The 15,433-nt window shown below is 39.3% G+C and overlaps 1 non-coding gene across 1 annotated transcript; it reads right to left on the bottom strand.

Moving 5' to 3' along the window:
• Positions 1-1,113: 1,113 nt before the first annotated feature.
• LOC141654260 (small nucleolar RNA R71) lies at positions 1,114-1,220 on the bottom strand. The gene has a single exon (XR_012547822.1). It is a non-coding gene; the product is annotated as a small nucleolar RNA R71 (small nucleolar RNA).
• Between the last annotated feature and the right edge of the window lie 14,213 nt (positions 1,221-15,433).

The raw sequence follows: 15,433 nt of genomic DNA, 5'->3' as shown, positions 1-15,433 counted from the left end.
TCCTAGGATTGTAAGATATAACCCAACTCAATCCATCACAACAATAATTGCTTGCTTATAATTTGAGAACATGTTTGTATGATCATATCCCATGATTCCCCTATGAACCCATGACACCCTAGTGCTTTTAATCAATTGTTTACACCCTTATTTCATTTACTTTGTTAATTTATCTTCATTGCTATTTTAGTTTAGTAACCTTCTACATCAACCCAATTTGTGACACCCCTAGACACCACTAGTTACAATAGAATCTTCATTTCAATACCCGTCCCTTGGGATCCGACCTTTACTTGCCTCTTTACTAATTGTAGAGTTGTTTGTGAAGTATAAATTGTGTTTTGTATCGACCATTGACCAACGACCACATATGCTTAATTGTGAACACGAAATGGCTCCGATCAAAAATGGCGCCGTTGCCGGGGACGGTGTTTAATTGATTTAAGATTTCTTTTATTGTTTTTAGTTGTGTCTTTTTCACCTTGGGGAAGTAAAACTCCTCAAGGTTTGTTCTAATTGTTTTCGAGTTTTTTGATATTTTGCATGTCTAGAAGGTTACAAAGAGATTTGTTACCTTTTGACCGTGAAATCGAAAGAACCTTGACGAATAATAGGAGACTTGTTAGGAGGAATTTGGGAGGTGTTGGTGAAATTGTTCAACCCACTAGTGAGTTTGTCAATCCTTTCGCAATAGAAGGAGAAGAAAACCCATTAAACAATACCACACAAAATCCACCTACAATGCCTAAATTCTCGTCACACTCTATACCCACCGAGGAGGATCTACCAAATGGTACTCCTACCCCACAACATCTTACCGGAAACTTTATTGCCAAGTCCGCCTTCATCCAACTAGTTGAGAGGAGCCAATTCGGGGGAATGCCTAGTGAGGACCCTCATTCTCATATGGAAACATTTTGTGATTATTGTGAAGCTATCTCTCAAACGGGCGTGACTCAAGACCAAATAAGATGGGTCTTATTTCCTTTTTAGTTAATCGGCACCGCAAAGCAATGGTTGAAGGGCCTTGATAAGGCCACCCTTGGAATAGATTCTTGGAAGAAGCTAGCTCCAGCTTTCTACCAAAAATTCTACCCACCGGAAAAGACCAATATGCTAAGAGCTCAAATTACGGGTTTTAAGCAAAGGGATGAAGAATCTTTGTATGAAGCTTGGGAGCGGTTCAAAGGTATTTGTCGCTCATGTCCTCACCATGGACTTAGCGAATGGTTTTTAGTGCAACAATTTTGGAATGGTTTATATGAAGATTCAAGGAACATTCTCAATATGGGATCAAATGGGATGTTCACCGAAGTTGATGACAATCAAACATGGAACAAGATTGAGGAAATGGCGGTCCATAATTCGCAATATAGTAGGCCTCGCAAGGCTACTAGAGGAGGAAAGTATGAAGTGGACACCGTTACTCAATTGGGTGCTCAACTTAGTGCTCACATTGACACAATCAACTTGAAGTTTGAACAAGCTATGGCTAGACTTGAGGAAAACTCAAAATCAACAAAGCATCATGTCAATGCCATGACGGCATCCTCATCAATCCCAAGCGGGATATGTGAGAATTGTGGAACCTTGGGTCATGACTCAAGTGAATGTAGGGGAACAACCGAACAAGTCAATGCTTTCCAAGCTTACAAAAGTGGCACCCCTTATTCAAATTTTTACAATGAAAACACCAAGTTCCATCCAAATCTCTCATACAAAAGCCAAAATGTCCAAAACCCTCAAACAACATACACTCCACCACCCATGAGAAATCAAAATCAAAGACCCTTTTTCAATCAAAACCAAGGTTACCAAAATCAAAATCCATACAATCACCACAATGACCAAAGTTTTGATGTCCAAAAAGCGGTCCTTCAAATGCAAAAAAATCAACAAGAATTTTTCACCCAAATGCAAAAAGATAGCCAAGCAAAGGATACCACCATCAACAACATTCTAGCTCACACCAAGATGTTGGAAACACAATTGACCCAACTAGCATCTTCGAGCTCACAAAGACAAAAGGGGCAATTACCACCACAAAGTAATCCCCCTAGACATGAGACGGTTAGTGCCATTCACTTGAGAAGTGGTACAAGATATGAAGCACCGAAGGAGCAAGTTGAGAATGAAGTTGTGAAAGCTAGTGAGAATGAAGTTGTGGTGCAAAGTCCCAAAGAAGGGGAATCATCAAAAGAAGAAAGCTCAAAGAAAAATGAAGACAAAGCCAAAGAAAAGGAGCCCATTGTGATTAGACTTCCTTTTCCAAGTCGTCAAGCCAAGCCTAAATTTGATGATCAACTTGGAAAGTTCATGGAAATTGTGAAGAACTTAGAAGTCTCAATTCCTTTCACGGAATTAATCAATCACGTTCCGGCCTATGCAAAGTACATGAAAGATATCCTCACAAAGAAGAAGTCGATCCGGAAACTTGAGACTATCGCCTTCACCAAGGTGAGTAGTGCAATACTTCAAGGGAGTTCACCTCCAAAATTAAAGGATCCGGGAAGCTTCTCAATACCGTGTACCATTGGCGACACAACGATCAACAAAGCCTTATGTGATCTAGGGGCTAGTGTGAGTGTCATGCCGTACTCGGTAAGTAAAAGGTTGGGAATGGGAGAGCTTAAATGTACCAATATCACTCTTCAAATGGCCGATAGATCGACGAAGACACCATTAGGGATATGGGAAGATGTCCCCGTGCGAATTGGGAAGTTTTTCATCCCGGTGGACTTTGTCATTGTTGATATGGAGGAAGACTCCAACATTCCAATCATCTTAGGAAGACCTTTCCTACACACCGCGGGTGCGGTGATTGATGTGAAACATGGAGAGCTCACTCTAGAAGTGGGAGATGAAAGCATAACTTTTAATCTTGACAAGACCATGAGAGCTCCTCGTTTGCATGAGCCATGTTTCATGATTGATCATTATAGCCGAAAAGATGAAAAGAAGAAATCGGAACTCCAATGGAGGAAGAAAGTTGAAGATGCTCCATTCAAAGAGCAAGTGAATTGTGACAAGGAGAGCTTGCAAAGCTCATCAAAATCAACCAAGGAAGAAGAAGATGGCCTCATTGGCCAAGAGAAGAAATTGGGAGAGTTGTCTCCATCCAAGCAAGAGATTTTCAATGATCAACTCAATGAAGTTTGTGGTCTTTGGGACGACAAATTTGAAGGGATCTTTAATCCCTACATTGGGCATGCCATCGATCATGATCAACAACAAGAGCCACGGTCTATTGAGGACCTCTACCACAACAATGAACAAGCTTTTAATTACTTCTTCGAGGTGTTGAGCAACATCAACAACACCTTGAACATGCCTCCTTGACATCTCATCAAGAATGAGAGTTTGGTGGAGTCCTCCCTAAACCACCACTTGTAAATATTTCTAACTCCCTAACTTACATTTAATTTTTGTATTGCATTTTTGTCATTTTTGGATTTTTTTTTAATTTGATCAAAATAATTGTCATGAAAAGAGAGAAGTGAGGGAGGGACTAATGATTTTAATTAATGTGTAGTGCTTTACCTTAGTGTGGGGATGGCAATTGCCTAGGCTATTCATGCCTTAGTAGTGCTCCCGCAATGAAGAACACAAGATTTGAAAGAAAGAAAGAAAGAATGATAAGGGAATGCGTCGGTGCACGGATGGAACTGAATCCGTGTACACAAGGACCAATCCGAGCGGATTACTAAGAATCCGCCCGTCAAGAGGATCCGAGCGTCTGGCGAGAAGACGCCCGTCTTGGGCTTGAGCTAAAATCGCAAATTCTTGATGTTGAAGAATCCGAGCGGATTTACGGAAAGACGCCCGTCTCTCAGAATCCGTCCGTCTTGTGATCAATCCGCCCGTCTTGCAAATGAAGAAAAACAAAGAAAAATCTCGGACAAGAATCCGTCCGTCCCGACCAAAATCCGCCCGTCTCATCTCGGAAGAATCCGAGCGGATTCCCCAGAATCCGCCCGTCTCTAGGCGGGATTTTTGAAAATTTGCAGCTGAAGAATCCGAGCGGATTGCGCCTAATCCGCACGGATTGCCCCTGCGTCCTAATATTGTCGAGTTCTTTAAATACCCACCCCACCTTCATTCATTCATTCATTCACTCATAAACACTACCCATAACATCAAAACCCTCATCCTCTCCATCTCAAAAACAAAAACCCTCAACAAAACTCACCAAAATCAAATCAAACCATCTTTCAAATAACAAATCAATCACTCCATCTTCATCAACAATCAAAACCAAGCACAAAATCTTCACCTTTTAATTGATTTTTGTTCTCATAAAGGCAAAGCCTTTCACCTTCAAAATCGATTTGGGCATTCTACAAATTGAAGATTTTTGATCTTTTTCGTGGTTAACTCATCAAATGGCAAGAACAAAGGGAGCAACAAAAGCAAAAGCAAAGGCACCAAAGACTACAACTCTCTCTCAAAGGCAAAAAGCTCTACAAATGAAGAAAGCTTTGGCAATGGTGGTATCAACACCAAGCTTGGAAGTGCAACCACCTCAACAAATTTCTATGGAAGCATCACCCTCTACTCCGGTAATTAATCAACTCTTGCATTATCCGGAGGTAACATTCATTTCCGATTCCCATAGAAATACATTTGTCAAGTTTGCTATGAAACAAATTCAATCCACCAAATTCATATGCCAAGATGCTTTAGAGAAGTTGGGTGTTCTTGAACAAACAAGAGTCTTTTTCAATGCCATGGGTTTAAAGAAATTGTTTGAAATGAAGGAAGTAACATACCCCTCCCTTGTCTTGGAATTCTTAAGTTCTTTAAAAGTGACAAAAGTTGAGAATAGGGAAAATATTGAGTTTCGTCTAGCTAACACTAGTAGACGCATTACCTTTCCTAATTGGGAAAAATTTTGGGTCTTAGCGATGAACATAAATTTTATAAGCAATATGGGAAGTATGATCCCGAGCCTCTTTGGGAGGCAATCTTCGGGAAGAAATTTGAAGATTTTAAAGCTTGTCGTGCTCTTTTGGTCCATCATCCGGGCATAAGAATATGGCACAAAGTAGTGGGAAATACCATCATTGCTAGGAAAGACACCAATCATTTCACGGGACTCGATTTTATTCTCCTTGAATCAACTTTGAATATTGGAAGAATTCACACCAAGCCTTACAATTCTTTGAGGCTATTGGTTGATAGATGGCTCCATGTAGATAGTGGGAAGAAGGGTCAAACCGTAATTGTTAATGGCGGCCTTGTCACGGTCCTAGCCAAGCACTTTGATCCTAATTTCAATAAGGATAGCAAGTACAAGGCTAAGGATGGTGGCCATCTTATTGATATGTCCACCTTGATTAACAAGTTTAAGTGGGTTGCTCACAATCCCCTTGATACCAAGTATGGGTGGCTTACAAGTGAGGCTCGATCATTCACTCTACCCGCAAAGATTTGCCGTCTTAGTGTCCACCGGACCAACTATTTACTTCCCCTATCCACGGAAGCCGAGTACATCATTCAACAACAAAAGGGTGATCATGAAACTCCCTCCTCTTCCATTGTTATACCACCTTACCCCTATGTTTATGAAGAGTTCAACCCGCAAGGAGTTGAAATTGGAAAAGACTATGTAACTCTTCTTATGCAAGCCATGCACAAGCAAGCTTATGAAGATCAGAATAATGCTTATTTGGCTCAATATCCTCCCCTCCTACATCTAGCTAGGCAAGGACTCCTTGATCCATCTTGTCCTTTGCCTAGTTGGGCGGATAGAGAAGCCTTATTTCCGGGTGCATCAAGGGACGTGGTGGAAGGCAATGAGGTTGTTGGAAATGATGAGGAATTTGATGATAACATTGAGGAAGAAGCAAGTGGAGATGAAGAAGGAGATAGTGAAGATGGTGAAGATAGTGATGAGGAAAGCAAAGAAGAAAGTGCCAAGGAAAGTGGCAATGTGACCACTTCTCATGAGGGAAGTGATGGTGATAGTAGCATGATGGAAGACTAGCCTTGGAGATTCCTACTCTCCCACGGTTTGTCTATATTTCTTTGTATTCTATTTTCATTTTGATCATTGTTGGTTTAGTCCTAGCAACATCAAAGGACTCACACCTCGGTTCCTTTGAGGTGTTCTTTATTGTTCCCATTTTTGAAAATCCAAAATGACAATCTAGTTTCATGCATAGCATAGCATGTGCATGAACTCCCCCATGCTTTGACATTAGCAATAGTGTCTTACTTGGTTTGGGGAAGTTAATGCATACGCAACGGGAGGTAATTTAAATTATCCTCTCCGTCATAACAAAAACCATGCATCATGTAGTATAACTTAGTGTAGAATTGCATTTAGTATAGAAATCATGCATCATCTTTGCATAATTTCCATCATTTTGGCCATTGAGGACAATGCCCATATTAGTGTGGGGATGGGAATTCTAACACTTAACTTTTATTCAAAAACCAAAAAAATTGAAAAATTTTCAAAAATCATAAAAATTTAAAAATTGAAAAACCAAAAACAAGTTCATTTCCCTTGTATATATTGTCTTGTATATATTGTGTTTGTTCATCCTTGTTCACTTTGATTGACTACGCCACATCCGAGACATGAGGATATTGAAGACCGCATGGTATGATCTTTCCAATCTCCTTTTTCCTCTTTATGTTAATGACTATGTGGCTTTATTTTGATTGATGCGGTAAAAACAATGTGAATTTAGGATTGTATTTAGTTTATTTGGCATATTAGTTGGTAGAATCACTTGCATTAGGATGTATATATGTTAGTTGCATCATGGCATGTAGTTTGCATGTTAGAAAAATTTTGTGAAACCGTCTACTTGGGAAGCTTGACAAGTGTATATAGGCCCTAGTAGATGCTTTTTCTTCTTAAGACTTTGCTTGTTAGAATACTTGTAAAACACCCTAGGATGTGTCATGCTAGTATCCTTTGACCCATGGATTAAGGCCTAGTCAAGAGTACCTTGTGGTGTGATAACTCCTTGGCTACCGTTTATTCCAAGGTGACCCTTGAAACCATGCATACTTCTATCATTCATCCATGTTCTACCACATTTTTGTCATCAAAGGGAATGGGCACAAAACAAAAAGAAATCAATTTGAGTTCAATGAAATGAAAAATGAAAAGAAAGTTTGCAAAAATGCATCAAAAGAAAAGAGGAGCAAAAATAGACTCCTAAAGCTTCAAAAACAAGGCACCCTCGTTACTAATTGGGGTGACTTTGAAAATGTTCAAAAGAAATGCAAAGAAATTCAAAAAGTTGTCAAGTATTGAAATGCCAAAAATCAAAAAGAAATGGCAAAGAAAGTGTTCTCAAATGTCAAATGCCACAAGAAATTGGGGGGAAAAACAAAAATGAAAGCAAACTCCCAAAGTGAAACTCAAATATCTATCGATCCCTTTATCCATCGTATCCATTTTTGTGCATGGTAGAGAGGGGACGACCCTTCTTCTTGTCTAGGCAAGAGGGGGAATTCCGCGATCCTCCAGTGTTTCTAACACCATAGGGAGTCTACTCTTGACAAAAGCATTTTAACGATTGAGGACAAAGGTACCCTAGCTTGACACATTTTGGAGGTGATTTATTGGTATCCTTCTAGGCTTAGTAGTTTGAACAAATTGCATCTATGAAGGATTGTGCACCCTTGAATTGCTTCCCTTGTAGATAATTTCCGCCACTTAGATGAGGAAAGTGGCTATTTTTTTTTGTAGATGCATCCATTACTTGATTTTGTGTGCTTAATGCTTGGATGTGTCGCCATTTTGGCAAGACCCACCTTGCCTTGCAAGAAGGCATCCTACCTCATGGTTGTCTTGTTGTGAGTTGAAGGGGCGGAGTGAGACCCGCTAATTGTCTCATATCAGCTATTATTATTAGGTTAGTTTAGTATTGGTCCTAGTCTTTGTCACCTCTTTACTCGGGACGAGCAAAGGTTCGGTTTGGGGATATTTGATGCGACCATAATTGGCGCATATTTAGCCCCCGAATTACCATTGTTTCTATGCTTTTTAGTGCCTATTTGGGTCATTTCTTATCTTTAGTTCTTTGTTTTGCATATTCTTTGAGATTTTGATCCCTTGGTAGGAAAGGAGTAAGAATCTTGCATTTTCATGGCAAAACAAGGCTAAATTGATCATATTCAATGACCAAGCATCAAGGAGAGACAAGACTAGAAGGCCTTTGTACATAACATAGTAGAAGAGCATTGTTGAGAAAAGGATCCTTTAGTCCCCAAGGAAATCCCCAAGGAATTCATGAAGAAAAGGGAAGAAAAAGAAGAAGGAAAGCTGCTGAACTACAATCCGAACGGATTGTAGAGAATCCGTCCGTCCTCGCCAGTCCGAGCGTCCTCACCAGGTATCCGCTCGGATTCCCCGTGCCCAGTCCGAGCGTCTTGTTCCTTGATCCGCTCGGATCGTCCATCCCAGATCCGGCCGTCCCGACTCCCAGCCGCACGGATCACAAAGACAAAGACACGATTTCGTTCTTCAAGCTACGAAATGGAGAAGCCCTTCTCTCGGATAATCCCGGAGGCTCCTTGCTCAACTTAAAAAGTGTAATTACTAGTTTAGCCCTTAGTTAACCCTAATGCATCCTCCCTAATTTTCACTATAAATACCCCATTAGTCTAATTAGAGGAGCATGTTCTTCTTATCAATAATTAGTGTAGTTAATATCAATCAAAACTCTCTTCAATATTGTAATCAAGTATTAATCAAGTTTCAATCCAAGTTTTAGTTTCTTAATCTCTCTCTAGTTCTTACTTTATTTTGGGTAATTGAAGATTATTTGGGTTATTATTGGGAGATTGACAACCTCTCAATCTAGGATTCAAGTACTTCTATTATTCTTGCTTTATTATTGGAATCATTAGTAGGTATAATCTCTTAATCCCTTTTTAATTATTGCTAATTACTTTCATTTATTCATCATGTTTCATTATGTTAGTATGATTGACAACCTTTCTAGCATGATCAATATGATAATGAGTGAGTAGTCTCTTAGCTAGGGTTTAATGGGTGATTAGGGGAAACCAACATGGGGAATGATTCATGCTTAAATTAATATGCTTTCATATCTTATTTGCTTGCTTGTTTTGATCTTAATACATGCACATGTTATATTTGATGAAATGCTAAGCCTATGAATCCTTGCATTTACTATCATCTTCTATCCTTTCAACTTGACTTGTAAGACATAACCCAACTCGAGTCTTGTTAGACCATGCATGTGTTAAGTAGGAAAGATTAAGTCGACTTGTAGGTGTTGTACAATCCAAGAGATTCGGCTCCGGGACCCAAACTTTCCTAGGATTGTAAGATATAACCCAACTCAATCCATCACAACAATAATTGCTTGCTTATAATTTGAGAACATGTTTGTATGATCATATCCCATGATTCCCCTATGAACCCATGACACCCTAGTGCTTTTAATCAATTGTTTACACCCTTATTTCATTTACTTTGTTAATTTATCTTCATTGCTATTTTAGTTTAGTAACCTTCTACATCAACCCAATTTGTGACACCCCTAGACACCACTAGTTACAATAGAATCTTCATTTCAATACCCGTCCCTTGGGATCCGACCTTTACTTGCCTCTTTACTAATTGTAGAGTTGTTTGTGAAGTATAAATTGTGTTTTGTATCGACCATTGACCAACGACCACATATGCTTAATTGTGAACACGAAATGGCTCCGATCAAATCTTAATTATCGTTATTGTATTGCTTTTCTTCTCTTATTATTTCATTTCTACTCTAATTCAATCTTCATTAGTATTGTTACTATGTTTAATTCTCTTTATTATCAATTCGTTATTATTGTTAGTTCAATGATGATGCGTAGCTAATTTCCCTCTGCTAAGACTATAGGGGATCCATAATTATGAAGGGAAAGTAAACGATTTATTGGGTTAATGCTGGTATAATCTTTGTTGTTAACTGCTGCAATTAATTCAGTCTTCCTAGGGACCTCCAACCAATGCGTCTTCTTTTGTTGTTGGAATTGGAGGTCCTTTGTAACTTCCTCGACTGACTTCATCTTGTTCTGGAAATGCCTTCCTGGGGTACCATTATAGGTGCACGAAACGCGTGGCTGGCTGCAGCAGACCAAGGCAAAGAAGAGGCGTAATAGATCGACTTTCATGCTAGTTCTTGCTCAAACCTTGTCCTATCGAAGCTGCGCTGATACTCCCTCTAGTGTAAATTGTAAATGGGTCACGTAATGTCTTCTACTCACTCTGACTGTAGGACGAGCCCCGACTTCCATAGATCCTTGGTTTGACCTCACCTCCTTAACGAGTATGATGCGTTGCAAGCTTGGGATCTAATTACCGCATATGTCCGAAAATCACGGGGTTTTGTCAAAATGCACATCTGAAGGACCATTCCGGAACAACATTATGCTGCTTGCTGGGCCTCCTTAGACTTCAAATGGCTCAGTCTCGTTAAGACAGTCGCCGACGGATGCTCTCATTACACTCGTAGTCTCTGAAGGATGAGAACCCACTATGTAGCATCTACGTCGTCCTCCCTTTCGTAGAATGCGCTCATGCTTTTATGTTAGTTCTAATTTATATGCGAGCCTCTTGTTAGGAGCACTTAACCTGGTCTTGCTTGCTAAAATGGGACCGGAAGAATTGCCGAGTAGATAGATCAGATCCGGAAGCGGCTGTTGCTCCACGGCGGACAGTCCTTACGCTACGGAATCTCAGTTAACACGGAGCGGTCAAAAGGAATTTACTTGTCTATGTATTGTTCCGCACGCGTTCGAGCTACGCACCCTTGGTTCGGGACGAAGCCAAGCCTGAAGCCTGAGATGACTTTCTTGAGAGGAAACGGATGAGTTTGGGCCTTCACACGGATACAGAATAGGGGGCGGATGACCAACCAGAGCTCTAGGACTAAAGGCTGCAGCTGTGGCCGAAGCGAGAGAGGTATGGTCTGCAGCAGGCAAGTGCTTGGTAGGCTAACAGCCCAGTGAACCGGGAAGAGCCCCCAGTTAACTGGGATCTTTCTTGACCAATCGATGCTGAAATAGATGAGATTGAAGCCGGTCTCTTTCCGTTTTGCCAGATTAAAGAACGTATACAGACCGTCAGCCTCATCTGTACTATTATCATATGTCGAGCTCTCTGACACACCCTTAGCTTCCTCGGCCCAAAGGTATCGGTCCGATTCTACCTATTCTGTTGCCCATCTCTCAGGACAGTGCAGTGTCCTGGCATGCTTATGTCTGTTTAATTGAGTCGACGCAATTAGGCATTTATATCTTAGTGACCCTTGACCTGGACCGAAAGGTTGGAATAGGTGAGACTAGTTGCGAACATTAGGGCATTATAGTTAGGGCGAAAGCTAAGCTATTTGTGCTTTAGGGCGAATTGAGACCGAAAAGAGATATTCACTGCTCCTCAGACCGTATCTGCATTGACCTGAGACCTACATTCCTTGACTGAATGATTATGGTGAACCGTCTGTCTTAGCTGTTTTCTCTACTTGATTTATCCTTATTCTCTTATTTCCTCTTCCTTATCCTTATCATTAGTTTAGAATCAATCAATTAAAACCCCCCAAATTCGGTTACCGAGACGGACTTAGACTAAGCTGACATTTTCCCATCTCCCTGTGGATTCGACCCGACTTCCCTAGCTATATTAGTTAGAGCTAGTTGGTTATTTTTGATAGGTATACGACTGCCCTGTCAGTATGACTCCAAGAGGTCACAATTAGATAGCACGTAAAGGTGGGCACGATTATACTCCTTATCATCCAAATATCTTGTTTGCCCCTTTGATGAACACCCTTCATCATCTTGAGTTTGGAAAAATTCGGGTAAACTTCCATCTATTTCATCCGGTTTCTCAACATTCAAGTTTTTTGCTTTGGTTTCTATATGTTTTTCAAAGTAATGAGAACAAAATTTTGCAATCTCTTTCGTTAAATAAGCATTGCATATAGAACCTTCCACCCTAGCTTTATTACCAAATTTTTTCTTCAAATGATTAAGAAACCTATAAAAGTTAATGAAGAGTTTTATTAATAATAAAGTTAACATATAATAAATAGATTAGTTATTATTATTAATTTTAATTTAAAAGTAGCTAGATTATCTTAATTACCTTTCAAATGGATACATCCACCTATATTGGACGGGTCCCCCAACTTTGACTTCATATGGCAAATGAACCGGTAGATGCTCTATGGAGTTAAAAAATGCAGGAGGAAAGATCATTTCAAGCTTACACAATATCTGTGGTATTTGCTCTTCCAGACGAATTATGTCATCAACACATATTGAAGAGGCACATAAATCTCGGAAGAATTGACTAATCTCAACAACTGCATTCCAAACGTTTGTCGGCACGAGGTGTTTCAAAGCAACGGGTAATAATTGCTCCATGAATACATGACTTTTCAAGCCTTGCAACTTCAGCTTCTTAAGATCAACACATCGACTAAAATCTGATGCATACCCATTAGTGAAACTTCAAATTTTGTAACCACTCACACAATACCTTTATCTTAGCTTTGTCGAGAGTGAAAATGGATGTTGGCTTAGACCCGTCGCCGCGAATGTGTAATTTGGGACGATGACAAAATTTCTGCAAATCTTTTCTAGAAGCAATGCTATCACATTTTTCACCTTCTACATCCATGATCATGTCAATTAGTTGTTCAAAGAAATTCTTTTCTATGTGCATTACATCCAAATTATGTCTTATCAACATTGACTTCCAATAAGGAAGGTCCCAAAGAATGCTTCTTTTAAACCAACCGTTTTTCTGCTTTTTCAATTCTTTAAATTCTTCTTCGGTCCCATCAATAGGGGATGGTAAATCACATACCGTCTTCCATATCTCATCCCCAGGCACTCGTTTCGGAGGGTCATCAAGCACCTCTTTACCTTTTGTGAAAGCTTTCTTGTTCCTCCTATGTGGATTTTCCTCTCGTAAGAAGCATCTATGACAATCAAACCAGCTTATTTTCTTGCTATTGGGAAGCCAAAATGCTTTACTTTCCTCCATGCAACAAGGACATGCTTTTTGTCCTTGTGTAGACCACCTAGATAGCATACCATAGGCGGGAAAATCATTTATTGTCCACAAAAGGGAAGCTTTAAGTTGAAAATTTTGTTTTTTAGACACATCATAAGTTTCCACCCCAAATTCCCACAAATATTTCAACTCCTCCACCAATGGTTGTAAATAAACATCCAAATAACGTTTCGGGCTTTTGGTCTGGGAACAATAAGTGATAAGAAGATAAATGGTCTTTTCATACATAACCAAGGTGGTAAGTTGTATGGTGTGACCATAATGGGCCAACAAGAATACTTCCTCCCAAAATTACCGAAAGGATCAAATACATCCGTACACAAGCCAAGTCGTACATTGCGGGGTTCCTTGGCAAATTCAGGATACATCTGATCAAATCATTTCCATTCTTCCCCATCACTAGGATGACTCATCTTCCCCGGAGCACGTGGGTTTTCTTTATGCCATCTCATTTGTTCGGCAATGCTTTTTGTGGCATAGATTCTTTGAAGTCTTGGTGCGAGAGGAAAGTAAAACAATTGGTTACATGCTATTAGTTTCTTACTCTTTTTGGCCCTCTTACTACCGTTGCCTTTTTTCAACACCAAAACTGTATCTCCTTCACTTGTCTCATATCTATCCGCCCCAGAATCTTTACATTTGTCAAGCAAAGCATCATCTTTCCAAAATAGCATACATCCTTCAGGACATGCATCAATCTTTTCATGCGGTAACTGAAGACCTTTAACTACTTTTTTGGTAGTGTAGAAACTTCGGGTCATGATATTATCATCGGGGAAAGATTCCTCAAGGAACGAGGCAATGCCATCAACAGCAACAAATGGCATATTAAACGCACATTTCAAGGTAACTAGCCTAGAAGCGGCTTGTAACAATGTCATTCTGGCTTCCTTCATACAAGGGTTTTTCTGAGGCTTTTAACATGTCAATAAAGGCTTTTGCTTGTGGGTGTGACGGTTGTTCTTCAGAAATGGTTTTATGGTCATCACTATTAAAAATAGTGGAATCCATAGCATCAACAACCATCTCTCTATATGGGTTCTCATCATTTTGTATTTGTTGGGTGTGAGCTTGTTCATGAATTGGAGAATATGCTTCTCCATGTGAAATCCAATTGTAATAATTTGGCTTAAACCCGTTTATAATGAGATGTTCTTCTACTACAATGTCAAGCTGGTGTTTCAGGTTTTTGCATTTGGCACAAGGACACCTAAGTTTTTTGTCTACCAAGTCATATTCATCTTGTTGTTTAGCAAATTCAATAAACTCGCTAACACCCTTTATAAATCTAGCGGTAGGACGTCTTTTCTTATTGGAATGGTCTAATCTTCCTCCATACATCCATGACCGTTCCAATCTCTTCATTTTAATCTAAAGAAGACCCCACAATAATTTAAACATTTTTAAAAAATAACAATAATTTTACATACAAAATTTAAACATTATACTCCACATTATACAATAAACATATGAAAACAATATATAAATTTTGTCAATAAGTAATCCATCTTCGAATGGGGTCCTTATCACTCCAACCTAAACCCGTCAATGTACGTTTCAAGTCACTAGCAAACACACTTATAATTTATTAATGAGGAAAAAATTCGGCAGCAATTCCCTTCAGTTCTCCAAATACACATCTATGTAGAATAACTAATTACTCCACATATACATGTATTCGGAGAACATTAAAGGGATCGCCACCAAACTCATTCCTCAATTAATAAATCACAAGTACGTGTTACTACCTAAATGACTTGAAACGTACAAAGACAGTCCCAAAATGGGGACTATTCAAGAATTACTCCTAATGAGTAATTCTTGAACGGGTACTAAGTCAACATCAAATCAAACAACAACACAATCAAGTACTAAATTAATTAAGTCAATCAATAGCACAATTCAACCACATAATAAAGGTTTCTATCCTAAAGTCCGTAGCATAATTTGAACTAAAATTAGTAAATTTAAAAGGTAACTGGTAAGAGGAGGTTACCTAATCAAGTAAAAGCAAAAATGAAAAGAAAACAAGAAGCAACAGCTACCGCGGACGGTGGTGCCTAGCAGCGCGGTGACAACCCTGAAAAGAGAAAATAAAAACAAAAAAACAGGGTTATTCAACCTCAATCCATCAATAACATGAATTATCAAACTAAATTTATCAAAATCAAGTCCTAAAGAAGGTTCCACTTAGCTAATAGCTAATTTCTCTTAATCCAAAAGACGGTTCCACTTAGCTAATTCCATTAATACAAAAGACGGTTTCACTTAGCTTAATATTAATATTAATAAGACGGTTTCACTTAACTTAGTAATAATAATATTAATTAAGACGGTTCCACTTAGCTTAATACTAATGATAATGAGACGGTT

This window comes from Silene latifolia, chromosome 4 (genome assembly GCF_048544455.1).
Source record: "Silene latifolia isolate original U9 population chromosome 4, ASM4854445v1, whole genome shotgun sequence".
In the NCBI taxonomy this organism is placed as follows: domain Eukaryota; kingdom Viridiplantae; phylum Streptophyta; class Magnoliopsida; order Caryophyllales; family Caryophyllaceae; genus Silene; species Silene latifolia.
The sequence above is the reverse complement of the archived record's forward strand: the minus strand, read 5'-3'. Positions and strand labels throughout refer to the sequence as shown.